Source organism: Arachis hypogaea, chromosome 9, assembly GCF_003086295.3.
Source record: "Arachis hypogaea cultivar Tifrunner chromosome 9, arahy.Tifrunner.gnm2.J5K5, whole genome shotgun sequence".
NCBI lineage: Eukaryota > Viridiplantae > Streptophyta > Magnoliopsida > Fabales > Fabaceae > Arachis > Arachis hypogaea.
The window spans coordinates 61,225,504-61,241,290 of NC_092044.1; the positions used below are offsets into that span (position 1 = coordinate 61,225,504).

Here is a 15,787-nt window from a genome sequence, read left to right on the forward strand (position 1 = left end):
AGAAATGTTTTCTCATGCTGGACCAAATTGGGTTTGGATGGATATATGACTATAATCCTACCAGCACTTGATTTGGGAATGCATGTGGTATAATCAGTGACCGTACTTCATCTCTTCTCATGAGCAATTGACCAAAGAATTGGCTATTGATCAAGATTTGAGATATTGTATTCCAAGGAATTGGGATCCAATCACTTAAGATTGCCAAGGAGATCAATGAATGCATTGATTGAGGAAGAAGATGAGAATGAACTTGATTTGGAGGATTGCAATATCTCTTGTTCCCAATGTTCATTTTATTTTTAGTTCTTACATTTACTTTTCTTGCCATTTTACTTCTCTTCACTTTATTGCTTTCTTTACTTTTATGCCATTTACATTTTCTTGTTACTTATTACTCCAATATGATTCGTCTAACTAGGATAATCAATTAATCATTGTTTGCTTAATCCGTTAATCTCTGTGGGATTCGACCTCACTCTATTGTGAGTTATTACTTGATGACAATTCGGTATACTTGCCGAAGGAAAATTTGTTGAGAGACAAGTTTCCGCTCATCAAGTTTATGGCGCCGTTGCCGGGGATTAATTGTGATTAACAAACTACCGGTTGATTGATTTACTAGATTAGACACTTTTCTTTTGTTTTTATTTTCTTTTGTTTCTTTATTTTCTTTTGCTAACCAACTGTTTGTGATATTGCCTCACTGGGAATTTCCTCATCTGTGACAAGGGGAATTCTAATCTCTTTTATCTTGGTGATTGTTGTTTGATACAGAGTAATTTGAAGAAAATGGAGTATAGATCATCTTTTGGTCAATCAAGTTACTTGGGATACTTCTCACCACCACAAAATAATTCATGTTATTATGATAATGGTGGTTGGGAATATCAAGAACATGAAATGGGGTGCTTCCCAAGGCCACAAAATGGTCAATATTTTGGTGAAATTGATCACTACTGAAGTTGTGGCTGGGAAGATCAAAACCAAAGAGATTTCACTCATTCATACCCCATTCATCAAGAGCCATCACCTCTCAATTATACAACCTCACCTCCATGTTTTACACGCTTAAATTATTCATCATTTGAGTATGCCTCAGCGCAAAGGTCTATCCCAAATCCATACAATTCATTTCATCATCCACAAAACTCAATCCACTACCCACAAGACTCATACCACTTTCAGAACACACAACCACAAAACAACCAACCATTACAACCTACCCAACCTCCTTTAGATAGACTTGCTAGGATGGAACTCATCCTTGAAGAACTCAAAAGAAGTAGAGAAGAAGATATACTCACTAGGATAGAACTCCTCCTTGAAAAAATAATGAAGACAGTCGAAGAGGAGAAAATAGCAGAAAGGGACCATGAAGAAAAATTGAGACAGAATGCACAACTCTATTCTGAAGAACAATTCATTGAAGAGCTGAAATCACAAAGAGAGACCACTTCACTCTCTCCAGAAACAGAGGAGTGCATTCAACGGTCAAGAACAAGGGAGGAAGTTAATCAAGGGAGCCCACACTCCAATGAAACAGAGAGTTGCATAAAGGGTGAGTTCATTGAACCACCAATTCAAGAAGCACTTGATGAAGAGGATGCTCCAACCATCATACAACACCCAAGTCCTGAAATCAAGGTGATGAAGGCAATGAACATGAGCACTAAAAAGAGGATGGTGACCAAGAAAAGAAGGACAATATCCATGAAGAAGAAAAGGTCAACCAAAAGCCATCCCACCCCTACCCCAACAAGCAAGTTTCCTCAAGCTAACAACAAAAGAAAGCTTGCTGGGGAGAGGCACTCGAAGCAAGGGGCATTAACTGGCTCCTCTTTCATCTTGAGGTCATTCCTTTTAACAAACTGGAAGAAGAGGAAGAAAGTCATGAACAACATGTCAAGCTAATGACATTAAAAGAGCGCTTGTTGGGAGGCAACCCAACCGTAGGTAACATTTCCTTGCTTTGCTTAGTTTACTTTCAATAATTTGGCATATGATTGCATTCTAAGTTTGGTGTTGTCATGCAACAATTTGATTTTCAATCTTCACTGGGTACCTGCAAACATTCTAAATTGAGAGTGTCACACTAAGTTTGGTATTGCCACTTATCATTCATGCAAGGTACCAAGCACACCACTTATTAATGCAATCAAAATGTCTCTGTTTGTATCTATTGTGCCTTTATTGTATCCTTAATCTTGCTTGTTGAAACACATGCATACTCACACTTCATTCTAAGACATTCATGATCCATCATAAACCCCATCACCACTGTTTTAATTGTTGCTTGAGTATAAGCAAGCATTCTAAGTTTGGTGTGGGAAGGGAAAGAATAGGAGGAAAAGGGCAACAACAATGAAGATAAACTACAAGGTGGTAAAGTTCCTTTCTCTTCTTACTTATTTCCAGCACTTTAAATTGCATGATTGTCTTCTATTTTCTTTGTATGCATGTGTGATTACTCCTTGTGAATAAGCATCATTTGATATTTGATTTGTAATATGTTGCTATGATATCATGATTATCATCTTGAGTTTTACTTGTACCCAAAATCTTTTAGAATGCAACAAAGAAATCATTCTTTTGAAAGGAAAATATTGAAGAATTTTATAAATCATGGGGCAAGCAAAAGATTAAGAGGAGTGGAGGTTCTGATTGTATGATTGTGTATTGAGGTTGCATGTTTGTGAAAACTTGCATGGGAGCTCATAGACAGGAAATGAAGTTTAGAGAAGTATTATGAAATTTCTCAAACATCTATTGATCCAAGAAGCAGTAACAAAAGAAAACAAAAGAAAAGGAAAAAGAAAAAAAACAAAGAACAAGCCCAAGGCTCTGAGCATCAATTACTAGGAAGAAAAAGAAAGAAACAAGAACTCAAAGAGTTATTGTCCTAGTTAAATGCTTGTGATGAATTTGTATCAAAGAGAGAGGCTTGAGCAAGTAAATCCTAAGGGGTGCTTCAACACCTAATACCTTAGACCAACTGGTTTGGGAGTATTGATTGAAAGCTTATCTTAAAAAGCCGCTTTTATACATGACACCTAGAGTCGAGGCCAAGATACAAAAGGAAAAGAAAAATGCTAGAAAATAAGTGCTGCTTCAAGGTGACGATCTATAAAGAGATTTCCATAATATCATTTGAATGAAAGTCCTAAGATCTAAGACTTCCAAATTGTAAGGATTAATGAGCACTGGAATCCTTGCATAAGCATACAAATTAGAGTTCACCCCACTGCCACTTAGTCACTTCACCCACTAAGGCATCATAAGCAATTCTTCAATACATTCCAATTAAAGAGAATTCTTTGTGCATAGTTCTTTTCTTGCTTGGGGACAAGCAAGCTTTAAGTTTGGTGTTGTGATGCCAGGGCATCTTGGCTAGTTTTACTAGCCATTTTTTGTATGCTTTAGGTGGTTTCATGCATTTTCTTAGGAAATAAGCAAGTATTTGGTTGAAAATGCAATCATACCATGATTCAAGCAAACATTGTGAATTTTGAATGATTTCATGAGAATTATGCATAAATTGAATGATAAATTGGATGATGCATGATCCCATGATTAAAAGCAAGACTTTGATGCACTTTGTTTGATTGATTTCAGGCCAAAAGAAGAAGAGAAGAGCCACGTTAGTGGCTACGTTAGTTACACTAACGTGGGAACTAACGTGGAAGGAAGGAAAGCCCCAACGTTAGTGAGAAAGTCAGTGGCATTAACTTTGAAGAAGGAGAGCATGGAACGTTAGCAAGGAAGACCCACGTTAAGAGTCACGTTAGCTACATTAACGTGAACTCTAACGTAGAGACAAAAGGCACCAAGCAACGTTAATGGGAAAGGTGAGTCCCAATAATGCTTGCGAAAAGGGTATATGCCAACGTTAGTGGAAAAAGTGAGTGCCACTAACGTTGGCGAAGCAAAAATACCCACCTTAACAGCCACATTAACTAAGTTAACGTGGTAGTTAATGTGGAAGGAAAGGGGCATATGCCAACGTTAGTGGAAAAAGTGAGTGCCACTAACGTTGGCGAGGCAAAAAAGACCCACGTTAACTTCTACGTTAACTAAGTTAATGTAGGCAAAAGTCCCACCTAGCAGCCTGACCATGCCTTCTTCAAATACGCATAACTTTAGCCACAAAGCTCCAAATGAGGTGATTCTAGCGGCATTAGAAAGTAGGATTCCAGAGCTTTCCAAGCATATATGGCACTACATGATTGACACTAAATTTAAGGGAGAAAACCTGCCCCGAAAGTGCAAAGATGAACATGGTATCAACCTGTAGTAAGGCCAACTGACCTTTTCACCTTCCAAGAAGTGTAACTCGAGTTTTAGAGCTCCAAATGATGCGCTTTCAAAGGTGTTGGAAAGTGGACATCCAGAGCTTTCCAACAATATATAATAGTATGGGGTGGATATTGATTTTGAGCTCCAAAACTTGGAAATATTAAGTCCCTGGTCGCTAGCGTTATCGGGACTCACGTTTTCCATTAACGCTAGCGACTATGCCAGCAACCATGTCCACTTCAAAGGAATATAACTTGAGTTACAGAGATCCAATTGAGATGATTTCAGTTGCGTTAGAAAGCTGACATTCAGAGCTTTCCAAAAATATATAATAGTCTATAGTGGGCATGAAATTGAAGCACAAACAAAAGGCATCTTTTAAGCCCCAAAAACACCAACTGGGCAGCATTTCACCATGGGCCTCAATTTGATCACTTCTCTTTCAAGGACCACCCAACCTCAAGGAAGCAAGCCCACAAGTGTCAATCAATCAAGGCCACAAGAAGCATCTACAATAGGAATTTTCATTTAATTGTAATTTGCTTTTAATTTCATTTTGTAATTTAGGAGAGCCTATATAAAGGCCTTAGTTTTTAAATTGGGGGGACGAAGGCTGGGAAATTGGGGGATGGAAGAGGGGTCTTCGGACTCCCTCCCCTCACACACTTTTCCTTCTCTTTCTTTTTCTTTGTACTTTTTATTATGAATTTGGAAGTTTTATTTTTAGTTTTAATCTTCATCTTTACTTTTCTGCACTTTCTTTCTTTTCTATTTTGGTAGAGCAATGATCAACTAACTCTTTCCATTGGGTTAGAAAGCTCTATTGTGATACAATGGATCAATATTAGTTTTCATTCTTCTTCTTCTATCCTTTCTCTTGATTTTACTAGAGAGCTTTCGATCTTCATCCAATTGGGTAGTTATCTTGGAAAAGAAGCTATTCATACTTGGATCTCTTCTGAACCTTGGAAGAGGAATGAAGAGATCATGCTAGAAATGCTTTCTCATGCTGAACCAAATTGGGTTTGGATGGATATGTGACTATAATCCTACCAACACTTAATTTGGGAATGCATGTGGTATAATCAGTGACCATACTTCATCTCTTCTCATGAGCAATTGACCAAGGAATTGGCTATTGATCAAGATTTGAGAGATTGAATTCCAAGGAATTGGGATCCAATCACTTAAGATTGCCAAGGAGATCAATGAATGCATTGATTGAGGAAGAAGATGAGAATGAACTTGATCTGGAGGATTGCAATATCTCTTGATCCCAATGTTCTTTTTATTTTTAGTTCTTACATTTACTTTTCTTGCCATTTTACTTCTCTGCACTTTATTGCTTTCTTTACTTTTATGCTATTTACATTTCCTTGTTACTTATCACTCCAATATGATTCGTCTAACTAGGATAATCAATTAATCATTGTTTGCTTAATCCGTTAATCTCTGTGGGATTCGATCTCACTCTATTGTGAGTTATTACTTGACGACAATTTGGTATACTTGCCAAAGGGAAATTTGTTGAGAGACAAATTTCCGCGCATCACACACCAAATAATTGATATCAAGGCGATCATTCTCAATATCAAATGCCTAGTACTTCAATTATCCCAAAAAAGAACTCACAAACAAGCATGCTATGCAATATCAAGTAGATAACCTAAAAAGCATCAAGGAAAAGACACAGAGTATGCAATAAAACACAATTGGTCCATCCCTCAGGCTCAAGAGGACAAACTGCTCTGATACCACTAAATGTAACACCCTAATTATCTTAAGCCCTACCTCGCGTTGTAAGCGAAGGTTAATCAAAGGTTACAAAAATTCTAAAGCTTATACGTGTAGATATATTGAAAGAAATAATAATTCTAGTAGCCTGATGAAGAATTAAGCTCAAAAATAGAGTTCGAAAAGCGCAGACCGTCACATGAAACTACATTAAGCAAGGCATAAGATATAAATACAGATATCACGACATATATATATAGATGTATCAAAGTATAATAGTCATAAAAAATCTAGCCGCCGCCTACGGAGTTTAAGCCAACTAGTTATATACAGACACACTAAGTTTTAAAAGTAAAACAGCTTATACAAACTTCCTCTCAAAGTGAGCCTCTAGGCAAAATAAATACGAAAGTGAGAGAAGCTAAACAAAATAATCAAAAAATTCAAAACATAGTAAAGATCCTCCGCTCTGTCACCATTAAGCAACTCACCGAGGTGGATTGTGACCAGCACATGGAAAACAAGAACAGAGTATGGAATGAGAACCGGAGATTCTCAATATGGTAACAGTACCCAATGATGTAAGATATAAGACTCCTGGATGCTAGAGGCAATCCTAGAGCTTCATATCCATCATGAGATTCAAGCTTAAAACATACATAAATTAAACCATTAACTTTAAAACCACAATGAAAAAGGGTAATCTAACTTAGCGGATTTCTAATCTAATAATTCTCTGTTGTCCCACAGCCTTCGCCAGCCTAACCGCCATGCGATCCCATCGTCACGGCCTTCTAAACCTCCTCAATCCCAGTAGAAAGCACAAGTAAACACAATGCAAACAAAATACAAGTATAGCATGTATATCAAGAAATTCAAGTAGCATTTAGTCATGTTATAAAATTAGGAAAGAAATTTCAAGTCGGCAAAGCAAACAAGCAGATAGAAGATGCACATGATGAATGCCTATCCTATTGGCTGTGATATCATATTGTCGGTTCAATTGCAAACCCGACACATCTCCATTGAGATGTCACCCTTCGGTCTCATAATGGGAACCCCCAAGATATCATGCCCGGATCACGATCCAGGATGTCAGTGCCTGCACACTATAGTGATTTCGAAGGGATGCGAGCGGGATACTCTTGCCACGGACCTCACATCTCAACGTAAGTGAGACTAACCACCGGCCTTACGCCCCCTCCGCGACCTCAACAGGCGAGATTAACCGCCGTCCCTGCCGGGCGCATAGTGTCTCAACAATCTCAGTATAAAATAGTGATTCAGTGGTTTTCAGAAATCATTTTTCAATATATTAGAGATCCATTATTCCATTCCGAGTCCCAGACTCGTCTTAACCACTATCAATTAATAATTTTTACAATTCATAATCAGTGATCATCAACACAGTGCTTCGCCTCCTCACTCAATCAAATCTGTCCTCAATATTCCAGAAATCTAAGTCTCCGTTTTCTAAACTTTTTACAAGAAAATATCTGATTAATTTCATCTCGAGCCCTCTCTATGTTATGACACCTAAAAACAAGCAAAAGAGTCTTATATAAGTGTCACAGAAGTTTACAAGCTTGCCGAAAAGGTAAAACAGTTAAAAATAATAGGTTTATTGAAAAATAGGGTTGTGTGCGTATGCATAGGGTTGCAGGTACGCACGCCCAGAAGGATTTCCAAGAAGTGTGCGTACGCATAGAGGTGTTCATACGAACGGAGAGTAAAATTTTCCATTCTGCGTACACGCACAGATACGTGCGAATGCCCTCAACAGAATCTACCTTCCAGTGTGTGCGAGCACATGAGGTTGTGTGTACGCACAGCTTGCAAATTTTGCAGAGTGTGTGTGCGCACCAGAGTGTGCTAGTTCTCCCAACAGTAAGCACCTCACTATGTGTGCGTGCGCACAAGTGTGTGCGTACGCACATTTTAAAAAACTCACAGGGTGTGCGTGCGCACAGGGCTGTGCGTATGCACAAGTCAAAATTTTCCACTGATAAGAGCACACGCACAACAATGTGCATGCACACACAAACAAGAAATCATAAATTCCACAACATCACAGAATTCAGATTTTCGATGCCAACTTCTAATGATCATCATATCTTTCTCTACAAAATTCAAATTTCTACAAAATCTATATAGTTTTAAAGCTTTTTGAATTATCTTTAGTTTATAATAAAATTCAAACCATTTCAAAAAATGTAGCTCAATATATGATCCGTCGAAGTTCACCAAAAGTCCATTTTTACCAAAAGTCTCTAAACCTCAATTTTACCGAAATCTCAATCCAAAATCTCCTATTCCACATTCAAAACAGTCATAATATACCTAGATCATATTCACATATCCTTCATTTCATTCCACAATCTAAAATTCACATTTTCATCATCTCCATACCAAATCATCAATCAATTCATTAATCTCTCAAACAATACACAACAACATCACACATCAACAATTCCTCATACACAAATATATCACTTACCACCCATCATTACCACAATAGTCACCCAACACCAATCTTAACACAACATCAATAATCCATCATCATGCAACATAAACTCAAAGTCATTATACATCATAATCATCAACATTCAATTTCAATCCTATCCTATGGTTCACTAGCCTAAGTATCCAGAAATATTATATATTACATAGAAGAAACCAAAACCCTACCTTGGCCGATTCCCAATATGCACATAACACCACTTTGAGTCCAAACAAGCTTTCAATCACCAACAAATCACTAATCTCACCTTCAAAGCTCCAAAGCAACTCCAACAAGTGCAAGAACTTAACTAAAACCATATAAATTACCATACATCAATACCTAGGGTTTCTAAATACACAAATTCACAAGGTAAAGAGTTTCCTTACCATTTTCGATTGTTTTTGGGGCATAAACCACCAATAGCCCAACCTTAGAGACTACCTGATCAATCAAAACACAAAAATTCATTCAAAACCAAAACCCAAATTTTTGAAATCCTTAAGGTAGTAAATTGGGCAGAGATGAGTGAAAATCTTAACACAATACCTAGCTAGAAGTGACGGGCTCAGCAAGAGATTTGCGTAGCCGCGATGGCACGCGAATCGGAGCACCGTAGCTCAAGATATGGCCACCAGAAGTTGTATGTGAATAGTAACACTCTCTCTTTTAGCTCTCTTCTCTCACCTCTCATGCAGCTGCTGTTGTGTGTTATTATGAAGGGGAGTGTGGCTGAAATGGCCACTAAAGAGAGTATATATGTGTTGGGCTTGGGCCTAACTTAGGTCCGATCCAACCCATTAGCGTTTTTGGTCCATTTGGTCCAACTTTGGGCAAAACCTTTAAAATTAGTGTCTAGTTTTCAACTTTAATTTATTTCCTAAAGTTTTCTACTATTTTTATTATTCTCGCACAGTACCAGGCAGTCTTAAGCCGGTACCGCCGATTAATTTATCGGTACGCATTTTTATGAAATTTTTCGAAGAAAATTACATTTTCCAACTCAGAAAAATCTACTGAGTTCAAATATCATATTTATATTTTCTAATTAGTATTCTAAACTTTTGAACCTATTCCAGACAATTAAATTATTATTATCTTAAGTTAATTAATCGGTTAGTTAATTCGCGGTTCTTACATAAAACGCGTTTCAGAAAGCGATAACAATAAGATATAAGTAAATAGCCACAAGCTGCGACCTGCGAAGTTTATGCCGGCTAGGGTACAGAATTTAAAACTAGTTTGACAACAGTATTTCCTATCTCTCTTAAAGATACATCATCGCCTCTACAGGCAAATTGCAAAATAAACATGAGAGATTCTAAAACTACAAAACAGAATCAAATAAACATCGCCTCCTTCCAGACGAATCCAGCTCACTACAGAGCACCAGGACCTGCATCTGTAAAATAGAAAATATATACGGAATGAGAACCCCTGACCCATGGGTTCTCAGTACGATAAAAGTGCCAAATAAATACAATGGACTATAACATAAATTCAATAAGCATATTAAACTTCTTACCTCGTCATCTCCATCCTACATACTCATTAATCCATAACTTGGCAACTATCATAGGGGATTCTAATTCTAACCCAATATCCTTCATACTTTCACTACCTTCCAACCGAATAATCCAAGAACCGAACCATCCTTCAAGTAATTCAACTTCATACAAACACAAACAATACAGACAAATAATGCACAAGTAAGGCAAGTAAGATAATTAGCAAATAATCATGAAACATGTACAATTAGGCAAACCCAAACAATTCAAACATATGCATATGATGTATGTCTATCCTACTGGACGTGAGCTCACATATCGGTTAAATCGCTAGAACCCGACACATTCGGTAGCTAACATGGATATAGTCTCTAGGCTGTGAATCTCGAGGAGGAACTTTAACGAAGGAGAGTGCCTTTCCACCTTCTCTTAGAGGTATCACGAAGGAGAGTGCCTTTCCACATTGAAGGAGTGTGCCTTTCCACCTTCCCCACATCCACGTCAAGAGAGGGAATCCTCCATCCTCAACTTACCACACATTCACATCACAACAAGAGAGGGAATCCTCCATCCTCAACTTGTCACCCGATAAAGTTTTCAGTTAACTAACAGGCGGGATCACACCCAGAGCTTGCCATCTCAGCCATTCTAGCCATACTCAGTCATCGCCAACCTCAATATTTACTTCTCAATCCAATCACATCACGGATCAACTCTTTTCCTTCTCAACTCTGTCATCAATCATACATCATCATCAATTTAGCACATCCTCAACCACAATTTATCACTCCAAACTTTTCTTCACTTTCAAGCAACCCCCTTCTCAAAGCTTAATCCCGTTAGTACACTTAAAACTAATATATCGGGTTTAAACACTACAAGAAAAAAGGCCTGTCGGGACACTTTTTTCTTGCCACGCTTTTAAAGCGTAGCCAAAAGTGATCAATGGCCATGCTTTTGTGAGGGTGGCCATTAATTTGTGATTTGCCCATACTTTTTTTGCCACACTTGAAAAGCGTGACCATAGAGGGAAACCGGTATGCTTTTATGAGGGTGGCCACTGATTTGTGATTTGGTCACACTTTTTTTTGTCACGCTTAAAAAACATCGCCATAGAAAGAAATTGGTACGCTTAATTTGTCTTCCAATGGTCACCTTTTTAAAGCGTGCCCATATCATATGTTTATTTGGGCACCCTACAAAAACGTACCGATAGAGTTTCCTCCCCTAAAATTTAGTTTTCCACCCATTTTTTTTCAAACACTTCTCTTTTTTGTTTTTTCTAACTTTTCGCTTTTAAACCTATAAGTGATAACATTATACACTTTGTTTCCAAATTCACCTCAACCCTAAAGAAGCCGTCGCACCCAGTAGCAGCTCGCCTTCATGTTCATCACCTTTGAATCTCACATTTCTATCTCACTCCCCTAACCCTAATTCACGCAGCAGTAGTGCCTCCCACTCCCTTATTTTCAGCATTCGAGCACTTCTCCTCGTCCTCCATCTTTCTCCACCGCCATTATTTCAGTCTTTCCCTCAACCCTCACAGACTCGGCCCCTCTCTACTCTCATCCTCAACGCCACTCATCCCCTCCACCGTCACAGTCCCTGGCTCACCCTTTCTTTCCCTCGCAGTCATAGCGGTCGTCACCCGAAGTCCTCCGCGGAACTCACCCGTCACTCAAAGTCGCACTCCGAAGCCGTCGCCCGTTGTCCTCCTCGAAACTCACCCGTCGCTCGTCGTCCTCTGTGGAACTTGCAACCGCTATCGTCCTCTGCGGTACAACGTAATAAATAGTTGCATTCCTCTACACATCCTTCACCCAGCTCTCTGAAACTCTGCATCTATTTTTCTTATTTGCAGTTATTTGTTGAATTTCTACCTTTTTTATTTTTAATTATTTGTTCTAATTTTTTTGGATCTAATTATTTGTTCTTGGTTGTTATTATTTTTTATTTTGATTTCTTTGTTATGATTATTTGTTACCGGTTCTAATTTTTGGTTTTGGTTTTTCTTGTTTTGAATGTTGTTTCTGAACAGATTTCTTATTCTGAATTTTACTTCTGATTTGGTAATGGAGGACAACAGCATTAATGTTGGCATTCTGTGAACATCTTTGAGATAACTACAGTCTTACTACTGTAAGTGTAATCAAATTTTGGCATTCAAATCATTATTTGATCTTGAACACAGTTTTGTACACAGTCATACATGGTTTCTTTGTTTGTTTTCTATGTGGGACCTTCGTTTTTTAAAGAATTATCCTCAAATTATGATTAGGACAAGACATTGATCTACACAACAAAGAGATTGTAAAACTTGTAGTGTTTCAACTCACACCAACCAAGACCAGGTAATGTTTTGAGCATGGTATAAAGCAAAAGTGTTTAAGCTTAAGCTTAACTAATTATTAGAAGGCATTATTAGACCCTGGTTCCTACAGTATTCTTGCATTGAAATCTATGAATTATCATTGGGAGTTTTTATTTGTTTAGACCTGCATCAATTCCTTTTTTGCATTAACTTCTTAAGCACTATGGTCTACTTTTCATTAGACAAAACAATGATTTGGCCTAATGACACTTTTACACCTGCTTAGGTTGACTTCAATGTCGGTCTTCAAATTATTAAGTATTCAATGTGAGAATTGACACAAAAGTTAGGATTAACCATTACTTTAGATTAATGTTGAATATTTCAAAGCTCTTCTTGCATATCTTTCTTTTTGATTCATATCTTTTTTCCATATTTTTCTATTGGAGAAAGACATGCATTGGTTATATTAAAATATGACAATAAATTTAACATGTGGTGTATGAATTATAGACTATTATAACTGTTTTTAAACGTTTGTACTCTTTATATATGCTCCTTTTCTTGATCACTATAACGACGTTGCTTGCTCTTGATTTCTGGATGGAATAACTTTTTTACTTCAAAGCCTAACAACTTGTCTTTAAGCTTGTGTAGCTTTATGTACACATGATGACAAGGTCTATAGTAAAATAACAAATTAAAGGGAATGCTACATAATTAATTTTGTGATGTAATTAGATGAAAGAACGGGTATGTTTGGATAACACCTACTCCTCTCCGGGTTTCTTAATACAAAATTTGTCTTCTTCTGGTTTACCAGTATTTACTTTTATATATATGTTGCTAACAAATGAGGGCTATACTTCTTTTAGTAGCATATAGTAAGAGATAATTGGTTCTTTGTAAACTATCACATGAAAAAATCCTAATTGGTTCTTTGTAGATTTGAGCTTATGTGTTTTACTATGCTTTACACTTAATTACTTGAGTACATCTACTACCGGTAAACTAGACAAGCATTTTACAGTATAAATAAATAGGTAACGTGGTACCGTCACTCAACTTTGGTATCTTGGCTTAATTTCTGCTAAACTGAAGCAATTCACACGTGCAATCTATTTATATTAAAAGAGAAATCACAGCCAGAATTTCTATGATCTCAAGAATTAATCTTTTTTGGTTTCCATGATTAGTGGATGGGTTTTGGAATTTTGGGTTTGATCCTTTTTCTCTGTAGATGTGAGCTGGTAGTGTTTTGTGGTGGTGTTCATGAGAAAATAGCTTCAGGGTTGTTTAAGCCTTTTGTTTCTCACCTCAAGTTTGTGAAAGATGGGATCTCTAAAGATGGATACTCAATTAAGCTTCTCCCTCCAAACAATTCTGCATTCTGGTTCTCCAAGGCCACCTTTGAAAGGTGATTATTCCTGCCCCCCCTTTTCTTGGTTTCCCTCTTTTCACTTTTATTCTTTTGTGGATAATCACGATGTTTGTAAATGATTCTTCATTTATTCCCCCTGAATTAATGAATCAATGAGTCGATTACCATTGCATTGAAAGTGCTGAAGTGCTTTAGATATGATTGGGAATGATTTTTCAAATGCATATCGACTTAGGTATTTCTCAATGTTCTTAATTATTAGTTAATTAAGCAGGGATTGATGAATGAAATCCAACTAGTTGAATGATGACTATCACATTAATCATGGAATTAGTTAACTTGGTTTTATAGATTTAGAGAATAGAGATTCATTTTTTGTTGGATACTTTGATTCAAACTATTTCGGCAATAAAATTTTGAAAGTAGTCTATGACATGTTGTGCATTTTTTTATGATCTCATGTATTTTGCAAATGCATTTGGAGCATTGTGTTTGAGGTATGAACTGGAATTGATTAGCATATTAAGAAGGTTCTGTGTATTATTATGCATTAAGAGAAAACTGATTCTTAAATGCTTATAGGGAAGCCTGCATTAAGAATATCCTTCATACATGCTTTTTTCAAGAATTATGAGTGTTCCTTTTGATTGTGGATGTATTTCAACTGATTCAATGCATCATCTGATTTTATTTATTTTATATTCTAGGAGGTTCAAGCTTCACCTAAGGAGGCAGCTGAAACAGTGGTTTTGGTCATTGATGAGGAAGGTGTAGAGTTACCCATATCAGAGCTTGTGAAAGGTGTCAATGAGCTAAAGCTGTTTTGGTCTTCACACGAACTGTTTTCTTGTTCTTCAAATAATAAATTTTATTTTTTTTGTTGACAAATGTGATGAAAGTTTATGTATGTTGGATTGGTTAATTTAAAATTATATAAAAAATTCCTTTGTTTAAATTAGTCATTCAAATTATGATGTAAATTTATATATCAATTTTGCAATGTTTAATTAGGAAGATTCATAAACAAGTATAGCTATAAGTATTTTGATCTAACTGATTGTCATATTTTTTGCTTTTGGCACGCTTTTTAAGCGTCGCCATATCTTTTCGTAATCATCAACAGCCACGCTTATCAGGCATAGCCATATTTTCTCATATTGGCATGCTTAAAAAGTGTAGCCATATCATCCCCTATTGGCACGCTTTCGAAGGGTAGCCAAAACCACTCCATTGGGCACGCTTCCAAAAGCATAGCGATATGTACACTTTTCGGTACGCTTCTCAACCGTAGCTATAGGTTAAGACCTATGGCCACGCTTTTTAAGTGTGCCAATAGGTGAAAGCGTCCCAACAAAAAAGCGTGCCGATAGATCCACAAAAGTGTGGCGATAGAGCAAACGGCACGCTGGTGGATGTGACCTTTCAAAAGCGTGTTAAAAAGCTCAAAAAGCGTGGTGAAAATCTATCGGCACGCTTTTTTGCACTTTTCGGCACGCTTTTGAAGCGTGGCAGAAAGCTTATTTTCTTGTAGTGAAAGGAGTAAAAATAGAGGTTTAGAAGTTCAAGATCATGTTTAGAATCACAAAATACATGTTACTGAAAAACAGGATGTGTGCGTACGCACACTTGTGCAAACTTTCAAAGGTGTACGTACGCTCCAGGATGTGCGGACGCACTCAACAGCAAGCATATCCCTGTGTGTGCGTGCGCACAGTAGTATGCATACGCACGTTTTCTGAAAACCACAAGGTGCACGCGCGCACACGGCTTGTGTGTACGCACGAGCCAAAACATAGATACTGCTCGGCGCGTCTACACAGCAGTGTGCCTGCGCACATATAAGTACTTTAAAAAATTCTACAACTTATTTAAATCAGATTTCTACACCCGTTTTTCAACATCCATAACTTCCTCTATAAAATTCCGATTTCCACAAACTTTATACCATTTTAAAGCCCTTGGAATTATCTTTGATTTGAAATAAGTTTTATTCAAAACCAAAATTTGATCCTTAAGTTATGGACCACCAAATTTCATTCAAAAATCAAGTGTTT

General features: G+C 37.2%; 1 long non-coding RNA gene across 3 annotated transcripts; it reads left to right on the top strand.

Moving 5' to 3' along the window:
* Window positions 1–11,246: 11,246 nt before the first annotated feature.
* On the top strand, window positions 11,247–14,688 carry LOC112710980 (uncharacterized). 3 transcript variants are annotated; one of them, XR_003157131.3, is made up of 5 exons: window positions 11,247–11,825; window positions 12,080–12,180; window positions 12,297–12,392; window positions 13,593–13,769; window positions 14,441–14,688. It is a non-coding gene; the product is annotated as an uncharacterized lncRNA (long non-coding RNA). The 3 variants fall into 3 exon arrangements; XR_003157130.3 differs by having other exon boundaries at window positions 12,320–12,392; XR_003157129.3 differs by lacking the exon at window positions 12,297–12,392.
* Window positions 14,689–15,787: the final 1,099 nt, after the last annotated feature.